The sequence below is a fragment of the Rhinolophus sinicus genome, linkage group LG09, assembly GCF_036562045.2.
Source record: "Rhinolophus sinicus isolate RSC01 linkage group LG09, ASM3656204v1, whole genome shotgun sequence".
Lineage (NCBI taxonomy): Eukaryota > Metazoa > Chordata > Mammalia > Chiroptera > Rhinolophidae > Rhinolophus > Rhinolophus sinicus.
In genome coordinates this window covers 41745941-41756697 of record NC_133758.1, presented here as the reverse complement: position 1 = coordinate 41756697, position 10757 = coordinate 41745941, and the positions used below count along the sequence as shown (strand labels likewise).

At 40.1% G+C, this 10757-nt stretch overlaps 1 pseudogene; it reads right to left on the bottom strand.

Moving 5' to 3' along the window:
- Positions 1 to 1208: 1208 nt before the first annotated feature.
- LOC109452324 (heterogeneous nuclear ribonucleoprotein A1) lies at positions 1209 to 9781 on the bottom strand (annotated as a pseudogene).
- Between the last annotated feature and the right edge of the window lie 976 nt (positions 9782 to 10757).

Sequence of the window (10757 nt, the reverse complement as noted above, 5' to 3'; positions counted from 1 at the left end):
CAAGAAATGAAGAGACAGTTGAGACTCAGAAGAGCAGCAATGGAAGAATTAGGAAAAATCACCAAGAGTGAAGATGTGTCCTTAGAGGCCAAGGCTAAGATCATCCACACCCTTGTATTCCCAATTACTATGTATGGGTGCAAAAGTTGGACGGTGGTGAAGAAGACTCACAGGAAAAAAATTGATTCATTTGAAAAACAGTGTTGGAGGACAGCTCTGCAGAAACCCTGGACCACCAGAAAGATGAACAAGTGGGTCCTAGAAAAAAATTAAGCCTGCAACATTGCTGAAGGCAAAAATGACAAAACTGAAGTTGTTCTTCTTTGGGCATATCATGAGAAGACAGGGTTCTTTGGAAAAGACAATAATGCTAGGAAAAATAGTAGGCAGCAGGAGAAGAGGAAGACCAAATATGAAATGGATTCACTCCATGGAAGAAGCCATAAACGTGAGTCTACAAGAGCTAAGAAGGGCTGTGAGGACAGGACATTGTGGACATCACTCATTCACAGAGTCACTGGAGTCGAAGCCAACTCAATGGAATGTAACACAAACCCTTTCCTGCGGCCGACTGGAAAAGTTTCTCTATCTAATTTTGCTAATTCTTACTTCTGTTATTTTTTTTCTATCTATTGTGTTCCTTATTTCAATTTTTATGTATTTCATATTCAACTTTTCTATGTTTTTTTTTAAGACACATTTATTCAGCATCATGATCAGACTATCACATTTAGCAATCAACAACATGGGTGCAAGAAAAAAATCTACATTAAAACCCTTTGTTGGAATGCTTTACACTTTCAACAGAACAGAAACTAAAATAACCTATTATACAATTAGTCACAAGTACAGTCCTCGAGTTTTTTTGCCCATGAGTATTGTCTAAAACATGTCTTCTTTGTAGCAGCTAGGCCCTTCTACCATTGTGCTTGGCTGAGTTCACAAATCTGTCATAACCTGTAGCTTCCCTGTCACTTCTCTGGCTCTCCTCTCCTGCTAAGCTTTGTTTCCTGGCAGTAATTAATGTCTTCTACCACTGCCGTAGCTACTGCAACTGGCACTGGAACCTCCACAGCCACCTTGGTTTCATGGTTTGGCAAAGTACTGGCCTCCACCACCATAGGGACCAGAGCTTCTGCCTCCAAAGTTTCTTTCATGGGTAAAAAATTTGAAGATTGATTGTTGTAATTGCCAAAATCATTGTAGCTTCAGCCACCTCCAAAATTGCTTCCATCATTACCAAATCCATGATAGCCGTGTCCACTGCCACCATATCCTCCACCACCACAACTGCCACCAAAGCCACCTCAACCACGGAAGTTTCCTCCACGACCAAAGTTGTCATTCCCACCAAAACCACCTCCTCAACCACCACTGAAGTTTCCAGAACCACTTCGACCTCTTTGACTGGATGAAGCACTGGCCATCTCTTGCTTAGATAGGGCTTTCCTTACTTCCCAGTTGTAGCGATTCACCATATGGTATTTCTGAATGACAATCTTGTCTGCAGAGTCATGGTCATCAAAGGCTACAAAACCAAAGCCTCTCTTCTTGCCACTGCCTCGGTCAGTCATGATTTCAATCACTTCAATTTCCCCATACTGTTCAAAATCATCTCTTAGGTGATGTTCTTCAGTGTCTTCTTTAATACCACCCACAAACATCTTTTTCATAGATAAGTGCACACCAGGTCTTTGAGAATCTTCTCCTGAGACAGCCTTCTTTGGTTCCACAACTCCTCCATCCACCCTGTGTGGCCTTGCCTTCATGGCTGCACCCACCTCCTCCACGGTGGCATAGGAGACAAACCCAAAGCCTCTGGAGCGCTTGCTGTTTGGGTCTCTCATTACTACCCAGTCTATGAGTGTTCCCCATTGCTCAGAATGGCTCCTCAGACTCTCATCGGTTGTTTCAAAGCCCAAACCTCCAATGAAGAGCTTCCACAGCTGCTCCAGCTCTTTGGGAGATCTGACTTACACATGACGAGCTCGGGAGGGGAGACTTTAACGATGCTTCCTTGGCGGCGTCCACGGACAGAAAGACTTTCTGTTTTTTTCTTATGATATTTAATTCTTACTTTTTGGCTCAAATATGATCTCTTATTTCCTTATGTGTATGTATGGTGCATATTTTAAATTCTTGGTCTGTTTGTTCCAATTCTGCTTTACATGGTATGTTTAACTTACTGTTTGTTAGTTAAGAAAGTTCTCAGGTATCTCGTTATTTATGCTTGTGAGTTCATGTTCATCTAAGAATAACAGTTGCTCTTTCTGGTAATGTGTTTGGTGGAAGGAATGAAGCGCAGACCCTGGACCAAGTCCCTCTATGTGAGCATTAGGGGGACGGGAGTAGTAAGCTCTAGGACAGAGAGCTCCAGGCACCATAAAACCACTGTTGATCATTCCTTTTTCAGGAATGATCTCCACCAGGCAACTCTGTTTCAGGAATTCTTCCTTAAACGCTTAGAAATAAACAGCACTGGGAGAAGCCAATTTCATTAGCTGTTAGTATTGCAGCCATACTATTGACGACGTGTTCTTATCAGTACCTCACTCCAGCAGGACGTTTGTGCTGCTCACATATTACTATTCTAAAATGGGGCTGCCTGGGCTATTGCTGCCAATTTCTTTGGAGGTGGATGAAACAAAATTTTGTTTTGACATATACTTATTTATGGTATATATGTATATGTGAAAAGTTCACACTTGCTTACTTCCATGAATTAAGCAATTCAGACACCTATAAATTAATATTCTTCTCCTTCCCCATCATCAGTCTCTGAAATAACTGATGTAACACTTTTCTCCCCCAAATATTCTATTATAGATGCTTCTGTCTTTCAAGTCATTATTCTAAACTTTTAAAAAAGAAAATATGATAGTCATACCTATCTGTCCAGACCAATATTTAAAAATTAATTTATTCTCTTTCCTGGGTAAATAATATTCTGTAATATGGATGTTCCATAAATTTTACTTATCAATTTCCTACTGATAGACATGCTAGTTTTTTCCAGTTTTGTAAATATAGACAATACTGCAATAAATATCCTTGGATCAGTTGCAATGGATGAAGTCCAGAAATAGTGCAAAGAATATATAACAACTTGATATATTATATTATATTGTATATTATAAAAGTAATTACAATATATATTATAAAAGTAATATTTCAATTCAGTGGGGAAAATGTGATTTATTTAATAAATAATGCTGGTATAACTAACAATTTCCATACTGGACAAAAAGTTTTATTCCTTCTTACATCATGTACAGAAATAAGCTCCAGATTAAGTGAATTATGTAAAAGAATAAAAATATTAAAAGAATACTTATATAATTTTTGGGTTAGGAAAATTTTTTAAAAGAAATTTTGGAATCCTGGAAATAATAAGAGAAAAAAAGTGAACAGATTTGAAACTATAAAAAACTTTAATGTTTTATGTCTCCAAAATTTTTTCTACATGTCATCTTAAGGTCAAATAAATGTTTAGGTCCTGGATTTTGTCTGAAGAGGACTGGTGAAATCTTGTTATTACAAAGGCTACATAACTATATCTATATATAACTATACCCAAGTATATATCTATGTAATTATATCTGATGTAGTTGTAATGGGATTTTATTCTAATGATCATGTCTCTTGAAATAACATCTTTACAATCCGGGAATTGAACAGACCCTATAAAATAATTCTTTATTGGTGATTACTGTGAGGAAAAAAATTACATCATGTACATCATACTACTTGTATTAGTAGTATGATAAAATTACATCATACTACTCTGAGTTCTAAAACATTTATATATGTGTGTACTTGTGTTGAAGTTTCTTTTAGAGGAGATTTTAAAATTTATTCAATAAATGATGTAGGTGATATGATGGTTGAAGAAAAAAATTTTTTTTTTTTTTTAAGATTTTATTGGGGAAGGGGAACAGGATTTTATTGGGGAACAGTGTGTACTTCCAGGCCTTCTTTCCAAGTCAAGTTGTTGTCCCTTCATTCCTAGTTGTGGAGGGTGTTGCTCAGCTTCAAGTTGCTGTCCTTCCAGTCTCAGTCGTGGAGGGCGCAGCTCAGCTCCAGGTCTAGTTGCCGTTGCTAGTTGCAGGGGGCACAGCCCACCATCCCCTGCGGGAGTCAAACCGGCAACCTTGTGGTTGAGAGGACACGCTCCAACCAACTGAGCCATCTGGGGGGCAGCTCAGCTCAAGGTGCCATGTTCAATCTTAGTTGCAGGCGGCGGAGCCCACCATCCCTTGTGGGACTCGAGGAATTGAACTGGCAACCTTGTGGTTGAGAGCCCACTGGCCCATGTGGGAATCGAACCGGCAGCCTTTGGAGTTAGGAGCATGGAGCTCCAACCGCCTGAGCCACCGGGCCGGCCCCGGTTGAAGAAAATTTAAGAGTAAATAGAGTTCTTTTGTTTGGCTTTTAGGTAACAAAATGTTTAGCTGTGGTTGGCATGCAAATATCTTTTTAAAAGGTGACTTTATTAACAGACACTAAAATTTGTTTCTTTGTTTTGGAAGATTAATTGTTAATGGATCAACAGAAGTATTGATTTGCCCCACTGGCACAATAAAAGAGCATTTACGCTTTTAAATCTTTAGAAAGACATTTACTGCCCTAATTAACTAAGATCAATGGTTATAAATTAGAATGTTTCCTCTGAAGTTAGGTTTATAACCAGAATCTCATTTAATCAGGAACCTTAAAGATGATCTAGTTCTAGACCAATCTCATCTGTAGATGAGGACACAGAAGCCGAAGGGATTAAGTTAAATTCTTAGAGTTATGAATAGCAGAGGTGTTACTAGAAACTCCTAGCTGTTGTTATCTTGATAGTGAACCAAGCTGCCAACAATAGGTGGCAAAAAAAGACTAGTGCCAAAGGCATCGTCTCAAAGGCACTTAAATTGGGAATATAATAATTATCTCCCTAAAGATTTCCTACTGTCCTAGGAAATATTTTATGGGCCATACCCACTTCCTGATAGTTTATGTTGCTGTTTTGCAGAGTCCACTGAAAGTGGATGTCTGCAAGACAACATCCTGACTGTATATGCCCTGAGTCATTACACTTTAAATGTCAATGTTTGTGTGCATTTGGACAATTGTTGAGCGACCAGATAAGGGCAGGGAGAAGTGACTTGTAGGATTTAATCGGGCAGCACACAAGAAAGGGAGTGCTTGTTTTATACATTTGTTTTGAATTTACTTTACATAGATCATTAAATCACCTACTTATTTCTTTTTAAAAAAATATTTTATTTATTTAAGTGTGTTTTTCCAGGACCCATCAGCTCCAAGTCAAGCAGTTATTTCAATCTAGTTGCAGAGGGCGCAACTCACAGTGGCCTATGTGGGGATCGAACCGGCGACCTTGTTGTTAAGAGCACCGCGCTCTAACCACCCACCCCCTGTCTACTTATTTCAATAATATTATTTTCCTGGTAGAATGTATTTGAGCTTCTGATTCAAGGTAAATTGTGATTTATTCACTCAAGTACAAGAGGCGTAAAAATGGAAATGAGGAAGTGGAAAAGAAAGTGCACACTTTTTAGAAAAGAGACATGGCTGTGATGACTAGTGTGATGACTAGGAGGAGATGTGTGTAAGTTTGCACTGGGCCTGGGAGGAAGAATTATATGATGCACATTGGATCCCCCACAAGTTGCCCCATTCTTTCTCATAATGATATATATTGGTCAGAGGTTTTCAAATTCACGTGATGTTGGGGCAAAATGATATTCTGCTGATTCATTAATATCTCTTGTATCTGCCCCTTCCTTTCTGTGCCTGCTGTTATATCTGTATTTTAGTCATTCATCAGCTCTTGCTTGGAAAATTTTGATGGTCTTCTCATTAGTCTCATGATTAGCATCATTCCTCTTCCTATTTTCTATGCTACTTCCAGTATGATAGTTCAAAAATGCAAATTGTATTCCATTACTTTCTTGTTTGAAATCTTTCAGGGCCTCCCAAATGCTTATAGGATAAGGTTTAAAATTCTCAGCCTGGTAATTAGTTCTGGCTCCTGCCTTCTTCTCTACCGTTATCTCTTGCTGCACTCCCTTGATTGGCCCCACACATCATTCAATCATTCATTCAATAACTCTTTTAAAGATTTTTATTAAAAATATAGCTAACATACAATATTATATAGTCATTCAACATTTATATACCCAAAGAAGTGATCACTATAAGTCCAGCAACCATCTGACACTACCACATTATCACAAAATTGTTGACTATATTCCCCATGCTGTACATTACATCCCCATGACTTGTTTTATATCTGGAATTTGGACCTCTTATTCCCCTTCATCTTTCTCCCCCTTTTAAAATTTATCAATTACAGTTGACATTCAATATCACTTTATATTAATTTCAGGTGTACAGCATAGTGGTTAGATGTTTATGTAATTTAAGAAGTAGTCCCCATGACTAGTCTAGCACCCACCTAGCACTATACATAGTTATTACCATATTATTGACTATGTTCCCTATGCTTTACTTTACATGCCCATGACTATTTTGTAACTACCAATTTGTACTTCTTAATCCCTTCACCTTTTCACCCTGACCCCAAACTCTTTTCATCTATCACCCCAACAAATCTAGTACCCCTCTGACACCATACATAGTTATTACAATACTGTTGACTATATCCCTTATGCTATACGCTACATTCCCATAACTACATTGTAACAACCAATTTGTACTTCTTAATCCCTTCCCCTTCTTTCAACCGTACCTCCCAACTCTCTCCCATCTGGCAAACATCAAAATGTTTTCTGTATCTATGAATTTGTTTCTGTTTTGCTTGTTAATTTTGTTCTTAGATTCCACATATAAGTGAAATCACATTGCCTCTGTCTTCCTCTGTCTGATATACCCGACTCAGCACAACACTCTCCAGGTCCATCCAAGCCACCACAGGTGGCAAAAAATTCCCTTCCATGACTGAGCAATAATCCATTGTATATATGTACCACCTCCACTTTATCCAACCTGGGAAGACACCCAGGCTGCTTCCACGTCTTGTAAACAATGCTGCAATGAACGTATAGATGTACATGTCCACTCAAAGTAGCATTTTGAGTTTCTTTGAATAAACACCCTGAAGTGTGATTACTGGTTCCTTCATTGTCTCTTCTTATAACCTTTGTTTTAATGTCTATTTTGACTGATATAAGTATTGCTACCCAGGTTTTTTGTGGGTTCTTTTTTTTCATTTCCACTTTCATAAAATATCTGTTTCTATCCCTTTACTTTCAGTCTGCGTGGGTCTTTCTATTTGAAGTGAGTTTCTTGTAGGCAGCATATGTAAGGGTTTTGTTTCCTTATCTATTCATCCCTCTGATATCTTTTGATTGGAACATTTAATCCATTTGCATTGAAAGTAATTGTTGATAGGTATGTAGCTATTGCCATGTCATTATTCATAATTTTGATTTTTTTTTTCAATCTTAAAGAAGTCCTTATAGGGCAGCTGGTTTTCTCAGGGGTTAGAGTGCAGTGTTCATAACACCAAGGTCACTGGTTCGATTCCCACATGGGCCAGTGAACTGCACCCTCCACAACTAGATTGAAAACAATGACTTGACCTGGAGCTGAGCTGCATCTTACACAACCAGATTGGAAAAAACGACTTGACTTAGCACTGAGCTGCACCTCCCGACAACTAGATTGAAAACAATGACTTCACATGGAGCTGATGGGTCCTGGAAAAACACACTGTTCCCCAATTAAAAAAAATATTTTAAAAAGACCCTATAACATTTCTTGTAATACTGATTTTGGGGTGAGGAACTCTTAGCTTTTTCTTGTCTTGGAAGCTCTTTATCTGTCCTTTGACTTTAAATGGTAGCCTTGCAGGGTAGAGTCATCTTGGTTGTAGGTCCTTGAATATCTCCTGCCAATCCATTACGGCCTGCCAAGTTTCTGTTGAGAAATCAGCTGACAGTCTTATGGGAGCACCCTTATAAGTTATTAGTTGCCTTTCTCTTGCTGCTTTTAGGATTCTCTTTGTCTTAACCCTTTGCCATTTTAATTTAATGTGTCTAAGTGTGGCTCAGTTTGGGTTCATTTTATTTAGGACTCTCTGCACTTCCTGGACTTGTATGTCTATTTCTTTCAACAGGTTAGGAAAGATTTCTGTCATTATTTCTTCAGTTAGGTTCTCAATCTCCTGCTTTCTCTCTTCTCCTTCTGGTACCCCTATGATGTGAATGTTGTTGCTTGATGTTGTCCTACAGGTCTCTTAAACTATCCTCATTTCTAAAAATTATTTTTCCTTTTTTGCTCTTATGATTGGGTGTTTTCTGCTACCTTGTCTCCCAAATTGCTAATTTGATTTTCTGCTTCATCTAGTCTGCTGGTGATTCCTCCCAGTGCATTCTTCATTTCAGTTATTGTATTCTTCACTTCTTTTTTTTTTATTCTTCACTTCTGACTGGTTCTTTTTTATGATTTCTTGTCCATTTTTATGCTTGTTATCTCTTTGTTGAAGTTCTCACTAAGTTCCTTAAACATCCTTATAACCATTATTTTGAACTCTGTCTCTAGTATGTTGCTTGCCTCCATTTTGTTTAGTTCTATTTCTGGATTTTTCTCCTGTTCATTCATTTGAGATGCATGTCTTTGTGTTCTCATTTGGGATTCCTCTCTGTGTTTGTTTCTATGTAAGTAGATCTGCTATGTCTTCCAGTCTTGGCTGGGTGGCCTTATGCAATAGGTGTTCTGTGGGGCCCAGTAGCACAGTCTCTCTGGTCACCTGAGCTGGGTGCTCCAGGGGTGTCCTTTGTGTGGGTTGTGTGTGCCCTCCTATTTATTTGAGCCTTGATTGCTATTGGCACATCAATGGGTGGGATTTACCCTTAGGATAACTGTCTGTGGGGTATTGCCACATCCACTGCTTATGGGTTGCTATGTAGGGGGCTTACCCACTGAGTAGGAGTCTCCCCAGAAGGCTCTGGTGCCTTTTGAGACCACCCTTTATGTGTACCACTTATAGGGATAATTGAGCAGTATTCTGCTGTGGTCTGAAGCCAACTTCCAAGTATGTTGGTTTTGGGGTCTCTTGGGAGGGACTCTGGTGCAGGCTAAGGTCAGCCACTGCCTGTGACTGGCTGGGGGTTACCTGGTAGGGGATACAAAGCAATCTGCCATTGTTCACTGCCTGTACTAAACCTAGCGTGGTGTGTGGAAGACACCACACTGTGAACTGAAGATATCTGCCACCAGTACCAGGCCTGGGGTAACTCTGCAAAAAGCCAGGACACCTGGAGGCCTGCTGCCACCTGCCAGCTCCTTTAAGGTTCAGCCACTGATAAAGCCTCATGTAGTATGCAAGTTGGGTGAAGCAGGGTCTCAGAGAGTTACTGAAGTAGGAACAGTGTGGTGACCAGTGCTGAGCCTGGAGTGACTCAGTAAAAGTCTCAGTGCATACTGAGGCTATTTGCCACCCACCTGGGACACACGGACTCCAATGATTTTCCAAGAAAGAGTGCAATGCAGGAGGCGCTGGTGCTCATGGAGGAAGTGCCTCCAGCGATGCATGAGTTGAGTGAGGTGGGGTCCCAGCTGAGTCAGCAAGGCAGAGCAGTGGAGCTCACCAGGCCAATAAGATTCAGATTTGGTCTGTGGGGGCAGGCTCAACACAGGAAAGATGGCACCCACCTGCTGGCTGCATGGAAGAAGGATCCTTCACTGGAAAAATGCCAACTGTCGTCAAGTCCTCCCCCTGGAAGCCACACTCCTCATTCTGCACCCCCATATGTCTCCAAGGCCCCCTGAGTCACTGTTCCTCTGCTAGAGCCCAAGGTGAGTGCCTGCAAGTGAGTGAGTCTGTGCGCGGGCTGTTTAATAAGATGTCTGGGTTTCCCCAAAGCCTTCTGTCCCACCCAAATGGTTAGAATCCCCACTGTTTTTCACAGACAGATGTTGTGGGGGCTTCTTTTCCTGGCACCAGTACTCCAGGCTGGGGAGCCTGGTGTGGGAGGCTGAGGTTTCTCGCTTCTCTGGGTGGAACCTCTGTGCCCGAGATATCCCTCCTGATTCTCATCTTCCACAGGGAAGTATGGGGCTTATTCAGTGTCTCTGCCCCTCCTACCAGTCTTCACATGGCTTCTTCTTTATATTTTTAGTTATAGGACTTTTGTTCAGCCAGACTTCAGACAGTTCTCCAGGTTGATTGTTCTATAATTTAGTTGTAATTTTCATGTTTGCAGAAGGAACCAGGCACAGTATTTATCTACTGTGCCATCTTGGATCTCTCCTGATAACTCTTTATTGAGTGTCCACTATGTACCAGGAGGTGTGCAGCATCCTAGAATGTGATGGGTGCAAGAAAGTGCCCCAAAGGAGGAATGCAACTTGCCATGATCACTCATGCTGTCCAACTTTGCTGGTCTCTATCACGAATGTAGTAGAGCAAACCAACCAGGCACCCTCATATGACTAATTGTTCACCCCAAATCATAACATAGTGTAATTTGCAGTAAAAGAACCCAGTTTAACACAGTTAAAAAAAGGAAAAGACAGTCACAGACTGGGGAAAATATTTGCAAACCACATGTCAGAGAAAGAACTTGTATCCAGAATATGCAAAAGAGTTTCAAAACAATAATAAGAAAACAAACCAATTGAAAAATGGGCAAAAGCTTCGAACACTTTACCAAAGAAGATACACGATGACAAATGAGCACATGAAAAGATGTTCATCATTGTTAGTTATTAAGGAAGTGAAAAAT